The sequence below is a fragment of the Carettochelys insculpta genome, chromosome 19, assembly GCF_033958435.1.
Source record: "Carettochelys insculpta isolate YL-2023 chromosome 19, ASM3395843v1, whole genome shotgun sequence".
NCBI classification, from domain to species: Eukaryota; Metazoa; Chordata; order Testudines; family Carettochelyidae; genus Carettochelys; species Carettochelys insculpta.
The window spans coordinates 2,386,528-2,399,425 of NC_134155.1; the positions used below are offsets into that span (position 1 = coordinate 2,386,528).

Here is a 12,898-nt window from a genome sequence, read left to right on the forward strand (position 1 = left end):
CACATCATACTGAAAAATGAACTGTCAGGCTTGAAGGAAGTTACTAGCAGAGTACTTCATGGATTGATCTTGGGACCAGTTTTTTTTCCACATTTGTATTACTGATTTTGGCACAAAAAGTGGGTGTGCTCCAATAAACTTTGTGGTTGGCTCAAAGTTAAGGGGTATTGCCAATATGAAGGAGAACTAGAATATCACACAAGATGTGGCTGATCTTGTAAACTGTGCAACAGAAACAAGATTAAATTTAACCATGCAAAATGCAAAGTCATGCATTTACAAACTAACAAGAATTTTTATAAACTGGGCACCTATCAGTTGGAAGTGACAGTAGAAAGACCTGGCGTACTGATTAATCACATCAGATCTCTGCACCCGTTCCAGTCTGAATGCATCTTTCTAAACATGGGAGACCAGTGTGAATGAATGGCTGATTACTGTAACTTCTAAGTCTTTAAAGAATGATTTCAGGACTTCGGTAACTCAGCCAGAGTTAGGGGTCTATTAGGGTTAAGTTCTGTGGCCTGCAATGTGCAACAGGTCAAACTGCATGATCACAATGATCCTTGCTGACCATAAAGTCCCTGAGTATATAAGGATGTGAAAGGGTGTGTAGAGCCAAAATGAAGTCCCCACAAGATAAGGATAATTCTTGGACTTTTAACTTCCACAGAAACTTCTTAAAGTACTTCATATCTAAAACTGATCTGCTCTCACCCAAACACCTGGGGAGAAAGAAAACAACGGAGTATAAGCACAGGACCTCCTCTATTGCCAAAGTCAAAAGAAGATGGGTTATATCAGGCTATCTTGATACCTCTACGGCCCCTATTACTACACCAAAGTGACTTACGTGTACTTATCCACACAATCTCACGGAGGTAGGCAAGTGTCATTAATCATGTTACAGTAAGTCCCCAACTTACACTGGTCTGATTTGCATCCATCTGTAGATACACTGATGAACGAGTATGATCCTTAGTTCAACCACCTCTCAATAGATCAAAACCAAAAGCAGTCAAGTAGCACTTTAAAGACTAGCAAAAGAGCTTATTACGTGAGCTTTCGTGGGACAGACCCACTTCTTCAGACCGTAGCCAGACCAGAACTGACTCAATGTTTAAGACACAGAGAACCAAAAACAGTAAGCAAGGAAGACAAATCAGAAAAAGATAATCAAGGTGAGCAAATCAGAGAGTGGAGGGGGGGGGGGAAGATCAAGAATTAGATTGAGCCAAGTATGCAGACGAGCCCCTATAGCGACTCAGAAAGTTCCCATCACGATTTAATTATCGCTCCTTTTCAGAAAGAGAAGTGGACGAACTGACATTTATATTCAAATTCAGCACATTAACACATGGTTTAAATCGTGATGGGAACTTTCTGAGTCACTATAGGGGCTCGTCTGCATACTTGGCTCAATCTAATTCTTGATCTTCCCCCTCACCCCTCCACTCTCTGATTTACTCACCTTGATTATCTTTTTCTGATTTGTCCTCCTCGCTTACTGTTTTTGGTTCTCTGTGCCTTAAATATTGAGTCTGTTCTGGTCTGGCTATGGTCTGAAGAAGTGGGTCTGTCCCACAAAAGCTCACCTAATAAACTCTTTTGCTAGTCTTTAAAGTGCTACTTGACTGCTTTTTGTTTTGATAGTGTATAGACTAGCACGGCTTCCTCTCTGTTACTCTCAATAGATCGTGTAACTCATCAGCATGCTCGATCATTAGTTCGACTGCAGCTCAATAGATGGCATTACTAGTAAGTTGATGCACAGCTGACAGCGTCGCTGCCGCCATTTTGATTTGTTATCCCATTGTTGGTGCAAGTTGTGTCTCGTTACTGTACTGCTCTTCATAAACAAACTATAAAGCCTCATATACGGGAAATGTAAGCGTGGTGAAAATGTTCAGAGTTTTAGTAAGTAGAGGTGCACTATAACTATGGAAACTAAAGTAGAAATTATTCAAGGATATGAAAAAGGTGAAGAGTTTGTACACTTTGCACGTGCTGATGAAATGAATGAGTTGACAATCAGAATAGGTGTAAGAGATAAAGATCAAATTATGCAGCAACTAAAAACTTTGTGCCAATGCAGTCCACAACTATTTCCAAGAAAAGAGGCACATTAATAGAAGAAATGGAAAAACTGAGTGTTTAGACTGAAGACCAACATCAACAATGAATGCCAACAAGCCTTATGTTCATACAAGAGTAAGCCTTGAGTCTTTTTAAGACCTAAAAGATAAACATGGTGGAGTGTTGCTGGTGCTACATTCAATACAAGTCATGGATGGTTTCATAGGTGTAAGGTGCGTGCTAAACTGCATAACTTCAAAGTGACTGGTGAGGTGAGACTGCCACTGCAGATACAGTAGCAGCCACAGAGTTCCCTAAGGCTTTGGAAGAAATCATTGAAAATGAGGATTACATACCACAACAGATTTTTAATGTTGACAAAACTGGATTATACTGGGGAAAAAAAGCCAGATCGTTCTTACATAGCAAAAAAAGAAAAAACTATGCCAAGATTCAAGGTATCAAAGGACAGGCTGATGCTCCTACTTGGTGGGAATTGCTGCTGGGGACTGCAAAATAAAACCTGCTAGTCTACCACAGGGAAAACTCTAGGGCCCTCAGAAACATTGCAAAGACTTCAGTGCCCGTTGTATGGAAATCCAATCCAAAAGCATGGGTGACAATTTTCCGAGACTGATTTTTCCACCATTTTGCTCATGAGGTCAAAAAATATTGCAAGGAAAATAAGCTCCCATTTAAGATCATGCTGTTGGTTGACAATGCCCCAGGTCATCCAGCAACTGTATGTGAATATCATGAAAACATCAAGGTGATGTACTTGGCTCCAAACACAATTTCTCTCACACAACCTATGGATCAAGGTGTCATACAGACTTAAAAAATATTACCTCTAGGAAGAACATTCAGAGAGGAAGCGAAGGCTAGAATGGAATACTACTGAAGCAGCTCTGGAAAGAATATGATATTTACAAAGCTGTTAAGAACACTGATGCTACCTGGTGTGAAATTACATCTAACATGAATGCTGTTTGGAAAAAGATCACCCCCCAGTTTGTTCAGGACTTCAGGGGATTTGAAGAGCAAGATGTAATTAACATCATCGTGGAAATGGATGGAAAATTAGAATTAAATCTTTAGAAAAATGATTTCAATGAATAGTCCCATTTATGGAGATAAACCAGCAAAATCTGATGGCCCAGCATACAGAAGTCACCTGAGAGATGCACGCTTCAAAACTTGCCTAAATTGGGGGCTTGGGGGCAGAGGGACTAAGCCTGGGGTGGGCTAGGGGGGCAGCAGTGGGCGCTCCAGGCCCCAAGCCCTGGGGAAGTGGTGGCTGTGGGTGCTCTGGGCCTCAGACGCCCAGGGAAGTGGTGCCTGCAGGTGCTCCGCCCCCAGCCCCAGACCCCAAGGGCCTAAATATGGGACAATTCATCCCTTCTAAAATATAAGTAGGGACGCCTTTTTGGCATCCCAAACATAGGACCAGGCTGCTCAATATGGGATGGTTGGTCACCCTATGAAGCGGAATCAGTGTGGGGGTAGGGATGTCCAATAATCCAGAAAATCCGGCAATCCAGCACCTATCTGGTCTCGGGCATGCTGGATTAAAGGAACTTTGCCGTATTAGTTTTAACTTTACTTTTTAATATATGTACTGTACTGAATAAATTTTCATTTTTTTAACATTTTGTTTTTATAAACCCTACTTTTTTAGCTTTAACTATCCATTTAAACCAATGCATATGTCAAAAATATATTGTACTTAAATCGTGTTGGATTTACGCTATTTTCAGTTTTACATGGCAACCTTTGGAACGAATTGACCACGTTAAGTTGGGGACTTACTGTACAAGTGGGAAAGGACTTCCCCAAGTTCATACAGGAAGTGTCACAGAGCATGAAGTCTCAATCTAGTACCTTATTCACTAGCCCAGAGTGAGGGGAAGGAGCATGAAATTTCAATAAGGGGGGGGGCGTGCAGCACAATCAGCTGCTGGGTACCAGACTCATGCTGACAAATGTTAGTGTTTTTATACATGTATTCACATTTATATACCAATTAAAGTTTTTACATTCTACAGACCCCCTTACACATGCTGAAAGGGGTTCTTATATGAGCATAACCAAAACTTCCATCGGTTTGGAAAACGTTAGACAGGTTGGGGAGGCCCTGCTAATTGCAGAGACGGAAAGTGGGGCCTGGCGTAAAAAGTCTGCTCATCTCTACAATAGACATCTTTACTCAAGCTTCTCTCTGATATAGATTTGTGTGAGCATCAGACAGGAATTGTTAGATGACAGGGATAGGAGGAAGCTGCACCTGGTTTCTTTGGTTAACTCAAGTATTTCTTTTGGTCTATGTCCAGATAGACATTTTATAATCATGATGCATGTTCATCTGCAGTAGCGACAAGTATGCCACTCAAGAGAGACTATTTTCCACTGTGCACACCAAGGGTCATATGCCATTTCAAAAAAAAAGGGGGGGGGGCACGCATTTTCAGTCAGGACTCTCCCTGGGGCAATTTCTGTTCCATATTCTCATACTGATTGTCTCATTGTACCACCTTACAGAATAGCTTTAGGAAAACCTCTGATCTTGCTATATGGCTCCCTTACTGAAGATTTTGTTCACTTTGATTTTCCCCTCACAATATGTTATGAATATGTTCATCAGCTCCTCAAATTACTCACACATATTTTTGACTCAGCTAGGACCTGCGCCACATGGCTGATGAATTTAGAAGATGGATAGCCAAATGGGCACGGTAAATTTCTTGAAAGGGAGACAGGAGAGATAGTTGGTTTTGACTGAAGAGTGTGTGTGGGGTGGACAACTCCCATCCCCAAAAGCCAGCCATGATTACCTTTCATGCACTCATATGGAAAAAAGTTAAACCAGCTCTTCTTTGATTTTGGTTTTGGGCTAGCTCGTAGGGTTAGGCAGGGGAAGTGGGGGGGTCCATCATTTTGTTGGGATTAAACTTGAGCTGGGGCAAGTCTGGGCATGTGCTGCTTCAGTGTTTCAAGGCAAACAATGCCAATCAATTGGCTCAGCCCCAAATGCTAGCTGAAAATTCAGCACAGAAGCAATCATTAAAAAATATTCAAAAAGAAATGAAACCTCCACAACAGGGCTGTCCCTCCACCTTGCCTACAGGTCTGAAGGGAGAACAAAACTGGCCTGCTTTTCAGAAAGAAGAGTTTATCCCTGAGCCAGCAACCGACTTGTCTGCAATTAGGCTAAAAACCTTTACAGCAATTACGAGCATTACTTTGTGGAATTAGGCCTTGATTATGCTAAGGAGACAACAGCAGCATAAACATGGCACCACAGCTGTACTGAGCTAACTCTGTGGTATAGATGCAGCCTCCAACAATGGAAGGGTCTTTTATGTTCCTGAAAGACTACCACCTCCCCAGAAGGTAGCTAGGTTGACTGAAGCATTCTTCCATTGACCTAGGGGTAAAATCTACCTATGGCAATCAGGACACATACACTTGAGCACTATTGTTATGTTGACTTAAAATTTCACTGTAGACCATGCATTAGACAATGTTGGGTTTGTTTTTGTTTAACAGATTCATCTGTATCCTCCACATAAAAATTACAGCTCAGCAACGGTCGGATTAGGACTAGGAAAGATGGAAGGAAATAGCAAGAGTGGCATCAGACACGAATGGGCACTGAGCCCATGGCTGTTGCTGATGACAACGATGATTGGAAACTCTACATCATTTATGCAGCTCTCCAGTCTCGTAGGTTTGTAAGACTATTACAAAAAAAGGACATATAGGTACACCTTTTTTCATAATGTGATGGTAAATAGTTAAATTTTCATGCTGTCAGCCTATTTAAAAATTAATCACACAATTAAATAGAATGCCATTTATTTAAATATTTTGGGTATTTTATATATTTTCAAATACATCAGTTACAACACTGAACACAGTGTACAGTGCTCACTTTAACATTATTTCTGACCACTCATATTTGCACCATAAAAACAAAGGTAGTAGTATTTTGCAATTCACCTAATACAAATACTGTAGTGCAATCTCTTTACCACAGCAACTGGCAACCTAGACTAGTGAGTGGGTCCTCCTCCTTTTCAGCAGGTCACAAGATTGTTGTAACCAGGATGGTCTCCCAGGACAGCACAATTCTGCTAACTGCATTTACATATCTAGAATTTGCAGAGCGTGACAGCTGAACGGTAGCAGCATTCTCACAGCACAGTTCTCACAGTCAAGGTTGCCTGCCATCAGCACACACCTCTCTTCATCTGCCCTTGTTTTATGTGCATGTCACTTCAGTAATGCCAGTAGGAAAAAACCACATGGACAGAAACCATCAGAAACTGGCAATCCTGCGCATGGGACAACCGTAAACAAACCGTCTCATGGGCCACACACAGAAACCTTAAGGATAAATGCAACCTGAGGGCTGCCCACCAAGGCTTTGCTATGAAAGCTGAATTTACAAATTTAGAATTAGGTACAAAAAAACTGCATAAAAAAACAACCTACAAGACTACTCAGTCCTACTTCTTGTTCAGGCAATCACTCAGACACACACGCATTTGGTTACAATTTGCAGGAGGTAATGCTGCCCATTTAACATTTACAACGTTACGTGAAAGTGAGAACAGGCATTCACATAGCCCTGTTGTAACCAGTGTTGCAAGATATTTATCTGTTGGACACACCAAAGAGTCATATGCCCCTTCAGGCTTCAACCACCATTCCAGAGGACATGTCCATGCTGATGACAGGTTCTGCTCAATAACAATCCAAGGAAGAGCAGACTGACGCATGTTCTTTTTCATCATCGTGAGTCAAATGTCACCAACAGAAGGTTTATTTTCTTTTTGGGTGTTTCAGGTTCTTTAGTTTCCATGTCAGTATTGCTCTTTTTAAGACAGCTGAACGCATGCCTTGTCACTCAGGTTTTGGATGGCATTTCACATTCTTAAATCTTAGACCAAGTGTTGCAGCTATTTTCAGAAATCTGACATTGGCATCTGACCTTTTTTGCATTTTGTCAAACCTGCGGTGACAGTGTTTGTAAAATGAAAATACGCTAGGTCATCATCTGAGCTTGCTGTAATATGAAATATATGGGAGAATGTGGGTAAAAAGAACAGGAAACATACAATTCTCCCCTAAAGACGTGAGTCACAAATTTACTTAATGCTTTCCCCCACCCCAAGCATCATCAGAATGGAAGCATGTGCTCTGGAATGGTGGCCAAAGTATGAACAGGCACAATGTTTGTATTTAGCATATCTGGCAAGTATTACTTGCAATGCTGGCTACAAAAGTGCTATGCAAACACCTGTTATGACTTCCAGATGACACTGTGAACAACAAGCAGGTAGCATGATAAATGTAAACAAACTTGTCTGTCTTAGTTATTGGCTGAACAGGAATTAGGACTCAGTGGACTTGTAGGCTCTAAAGTTTTATATTGTTTTGGTTTTGAATGAGACTGCTGCATGGTATTTGTATGAAGTCAACTGCAAAATGATATCTCCTTACAGGGGAGGACCAAAGTCTTGGGCCATAAGTAGCCCTGTTTATAAGCAATTTTCCCTGGTTTTACCTTCAGTGGTGCCCCAGAAAACCTTTAATATTATACATGCCATCTGGTGTTGGAATCCTCCCTGAATTGTGTACTTTTCTAAAAGGATGGGGGGAATTGAACAAAGACCTCCCCTTTGGGGAAATTTCATATAAAAAAGGGGAAGCAAACAATTACTGTCTTTAGCTGGCTTCACAGACTGCTCCCCACCCTGAGAGGACGTGTGAAAACATCTGGAAACAAAATAACTCCTGGGACAGGGGTGGAGAGAAGTTGCTGGATCCAAGTTAGGAAAAAAAAATCAGCTCTGGCTTCAGAAAGACTACCTGAAATAAGAACTAGTGTGAGAAATTAGGATTACAACGTTTCTTAAGATATTAGGCTCAGCTGGCATTTTTGTTTTATTTTTACTCAGTAATTTACTTTGATCTGTTTGATATCAACTGCAACCACTTACACCCTACTTTTATACTTGATACAATCATTTTTATTATTAAACCCAGTGCAAATAATCGTCACCAGTGGAGGAGGGGACCAACAGCTGTGCATCTCCTTCAGTGACAAAGGGGCGTACTTTGCTCTGGGTAAAACTGATATGAAGGCTAATACAGATTTATCCCTGGTGTTGATCCCACTTGGGCTGTGCACCTGGAGGCTGTGTCAATTCCTTGTGACTGAGCTTTCCCAGGGCTGAACTACTTTCTGCATCTATCTGTGTTGCTCTGCAACCCCCACTCTGTGACTTGCTAGGGGAAACCAGAGCTTCTGGCTCAGCTGGATAGGAGAGAGGGGAGCCTCAGAGGGCTAACAGGCAGGCACAGTGGCAAGATAAACACATCAAGTGATGGTCTCAAGGGGATCTCTGTTACCCAACCCATCACACCAAAATGCCAAGGTTAGTTGAGTTGGAGGAGACAAACAGCAGATAGTGATATTTTACAACATCCCCAAAGGAGAAAAGAAAAAACAACAAGGAAAAAAAAAGCACACAAATCCCTTAAACTCATGGTTTCAAATAAAATGAGATTTATATCAAATGCAAAAAGGGATGGGTTTCTCTTGGACATTCAGCTCTGACTAGAGAAAAATATAATTTGAACCAACAACGGCTTATAGGTAAGACCTGAGATTGATGGTCAAAATGGAGTATAAAGGTCTGAATTACATCCCAGCCAATAGATGAGAGAGGATAGATTGGTACCCTAGTTTTTAATGGCACTCCATCTAGTCCTATATTCAGACATACCTTGATTTCTAAGCCACTGTGGCATAACTGATAGTAATCAGCAGAAATATAAACCATACAACTAATTAAGTCTTTTATAAAAATCTAGGTCTCCTGTAGAACAGTAGCTTTGCAAAGTGATTTGGACAAAGTATTTCTAGCTTTGAATTCACGGACTTGATTTTTATTACATTTTTCCATTGTGCTCTAAGGCTGTCTATATGAAACATTTTCTGAAATTCTCCCACTGCTGTGCAGTCAGACATGTTGCCACTGTTCTTACATTCAAGTTATCTAACCCTGCTCAGAGCGAAATCAGGGCACATGGTGAAAATACCAGGGACTGGTTAAAATTCACATTCCCTCTACTACTTGGAGATGTGGAGGTGCACGGTAGTGCATACACACATTGATCAACAAGGAGCATACAAAATACCTGTCCAGAAGTCACCTGGGCCCGATCCCTTCTGTGTTTTGTTTAGTCCTTCTATTCAGCTAGATACTCCTTGGTAGTATAATTAAATTAGTAAGCAATTCTTACGAATTAAATAAATGCATGCTAACAATAATTTGTCCAGTTAAATATCTGAACACTCTGGAACAGAAATGGTGCTTTGTCTGAGCCCTCTCAGATCCTCAGGCACTTCTCTCTAGTCCTCTCCCTACCGTACTTACAAAAGCTTAATTTAGTAGATTATTTCTAGGTTATTTCAATTTTTACAAGTAGTGGAGGTGACGCTAGCTTTAAGTAGTTAGTGTCTGTCATTGTACTAAATAGAAATCCTTTGGGGGAAAACTAAAATTACCTACCCAACAGCTATGAATGTGAGCTTGAAAGAAGTATCCAAAATTTTTCAACAGTGGTCCTTAAGAACACTATTACTCTTTGTTAATCAAAACTTTTCACAGCTTTCAGCTGTCACAAAGTGTGGGGATCACCAGGCCCTGCCCCCAATCTGCAGTCAGATGTGATTCTCATTTAGCAGGTAGAACAGAAGCTTTATCAGGAATAAAATCCCCACAAACCTATTTTGGCACATATGAAACATGAAATATAGTACTAGTCACATACAACTTACAAAACCCTCACAACCACCACTAGCTGCACGTGTACTTGAAAAAGTCAAGCTAAGCAGTACTTCATATTTCACTTTGATCACTCAAACTGAAATCAAAAGTTACCCTACAGTCAAGAGTTAAGACTTTCAGGGTAATTGGAGAGTAGAGCCACATTCACTTTTCTTAGCCCACCAATCTGAAATTTCAAGAAGCCATATACATACACTGAAATGTATTCAACAATAACAAAATTTCCATAATTTCTTCCGTGAGAATTGTGGTGAATTTGGCATCAGGGCAGCTTCACAAATGTAATTCATTGGGCTACTGAAGTTGGGAATAGGGCCACTGAGACTGAAAAACATTTGCTCCATTTCTTGCAATTCATTATGTGCTACATAAAAAGTTTACTAACAAATCCTCTTATAACGACTCCTAACCAGCTACAGCCAGCCCACCCCGGTGGCCGCTTCTTCTAACTTTTTTACATTCTCATCTCCTTTGATCAAAAGGCATAAGAATTCCAATGCATTAGTAGGCTGTCACTGCCTGTTTCCTTATCAAGACAGGGATACTAACTGCACGATGCCGAGGTGGATCAAAGAGACAACTCAGTCTAATAAATAAGATATCACAGACAACTTAACTCCTGGCATATAAACTGGCCAAATGTCAGTGGCATTATAAAGGAAGAAAAACATTTTCTTGAGACTTTGCTGACATCTGAGAACACAATGGGGCTTACAGTTCTTGACCCAGTATTAAGTAATATAGGCTCAAAAAGTAACCATTATTTGAGCTAGAAGACAATAGGGTCCATAACATAATAAAGGTTATGTGCCCTTCGGGAAGGACTAATACAAACACTAGCACTGAGACACTAACATTTAGAAAGGGAACTAGAGGAAGTTAAATCAAAAAGATCCTACATTCAAAAGTGGGAACATTAATAACCTTCAACGGAGCATGAAAGCTAGTTAAGTCTACACCAAGAGTGTGCAATAATTTTTGATGGGGGAGTCATTCCAAGAATTTGGAAAATGGTCAAGGACCGCATTTTTCCATGATACAGGTTGAACCTTTCTCACCTGGCACCCTCAGGACTTGACTAGTGCCAGAAGAGAGAATCTGATTGAACACAGGGAAGTGAATATTTTCCTATCATATTATCAACAATTCCACTACTAACTTGACCCTTAGAAGACACTTAGGGGTAAATTACACCTAAATAACAGCACAGAATACTGAGAGACACAGGACTGGCAGCTGTAGACAAATTTTATGGGACCATGGGAAACTTGCTCACACCCATGATAAGTGGTCGCATCCTCTTAACTAAAATCATACCAGATTACAGAGTTTGCTGGATGAGAGTTTCAGATTAGGAAGGTTCAAACTGCATTAGAAGTTACCACCCATAGCACAACTCTTCCTGCTATCCACTTTCCAGATGTTTAGATTAATCATTTCTTTGTAATGGAGCATTTATTCATGTAATTAAAGACTATGATAATAGAAGCACATTAAGGCATGGGAAGGTGGAGGGCACCCCTCGGTGGGGAAGGGACGAATTAAGAGCCACTTAGAAAAACTAGATGTATACAAATTCATGGATCTGGATGTAGTACATGCAAGGATACTGAGGAAATTGGCAGACGTCATTGCCGAGCCTTTGGCCATTATCTTTGAAGACTCATGGAGATTGAGAGAGATTCTGGATAACTGGAAAAAGGCAAACATAGTGCTCATCTTTAAAAAAGGAAAAGGAGGACAAGCCAGGGAACTATAGACACATCAGCCTTACCTTAGTACCTGAGAAAACAACAGAGGGGCTCCTCAAGGAATCCATTTTGGAACACTTGGAAGAGGGGAAAGTGATCAAAAGTAGTCAACATGGATTCACCAAGGGCAAGTTCTCCCTGACCAATCTTCTTAGCTTCTATGATGAGGTAACAGGCTCTGTGGACATGGAGAAGTTAGTGGATGTGATATACCTTAACTTCAGTAAAACATTTGCTACAGTCTCCCACAACATTCTTGCCCATGAATTAAGAAAGCATGGATTGGATACATAGACTATAAGACAGACAGAAAGCTGGACTGATGGTTGGGCCCAACAGGTAGTGGTCAATGGCTATGTCTGCATTAGCCCCTACCTTCAGAAAGCAGCGTGGTAATGAGTGAGGTCGGAATATGCTAATGAGGCACTGTCATGAATATGCAGAGCCCCATTAGCATAGAGGCAGCCACAGCAATTCAGAAGTGCCTCTTTCAAATTGTGCACCGCCTATGTTGATGGGGGCCTTTCAAAAAGACCCCCCCATCTTTGAAAGCCCCTTATTCCTAAAACCAAACAAGAAGAAGGGGCTTTTGAAGACTGGGGGGTCTTTTCGAAAATCCCCCATCTTCACAGCTGGTGCGCAATTCAAAAGCAGCACTTTCGAAACTCTGCGGCCGCCGCTGTGCTAATGAGGCACTACATATTCATGACAGTGCTTCATTTACATCTTCCGACCTCACTCATTACCATGCACCTTTTGAAAGAAAGGGGCTAGTGTAGACGCAGCTAATATCTGGATGGCAGTCGGTTTCAAGTGAAGTGCCCTAAGGCTCAGTTCTGGGGATGACGCTGTTCAACATCTTTATTAATGACCTGGATGAGGGACTGGATTGCACCCTCAGCAAATCTGCGGGTGACACCAAGCTAGGGGGAGAGGTACATATGTTGGAGGGTAGAGACAGGCCTCAGAGTGACCTGGATAAATTCGAGGATTGGGCCAAAAGAAATCTGGTGCAGTTCAGCAAGAAGTATAGAGTCCTGCACCTGGGATGGAAGAATCCTAAGCACTGATAGAGGCTGGGGACTGACTGGCTTAGGGGCAGGACAGCAGAAAGGAACCTAGGAATTATAGTGGATGAAAGGCTGGATACGAGTAAACAGTGTGCTCTTGTAGCCACGAAGGCCAATGGCATATTGGGGTGCATTAGGA

The 12,898-nt window shown here is 41.3% G+C and overlaps 1 protein-coding gene across 5 annotated transcripts in view; it reads right to left on the minus strand.

The window, feature by feature from the left end:
- TAOK1 (TAO kinase 1) overlaps positions 1-12,898 on the minus strand; it is a 112,806-nt gene that overhangs the window by 69,869 nt on the left and 30,039 nt on the right. The window contains exon 2 of one of the 5 annotated variants that reach the window (XM_075013976.1): positions 11,713-11,867. The exons of the other annotated variants lie outside the window; for them this stretch is intronic. The gene's annotated coding sequence lies outside the window, so the exon portion shown is untranslated. The remainder of the gene's footprint in view (positions 1-11,712; positions 11,868-12,898) is intronic. 5 annotated transcript variants of the gene reach the window in all.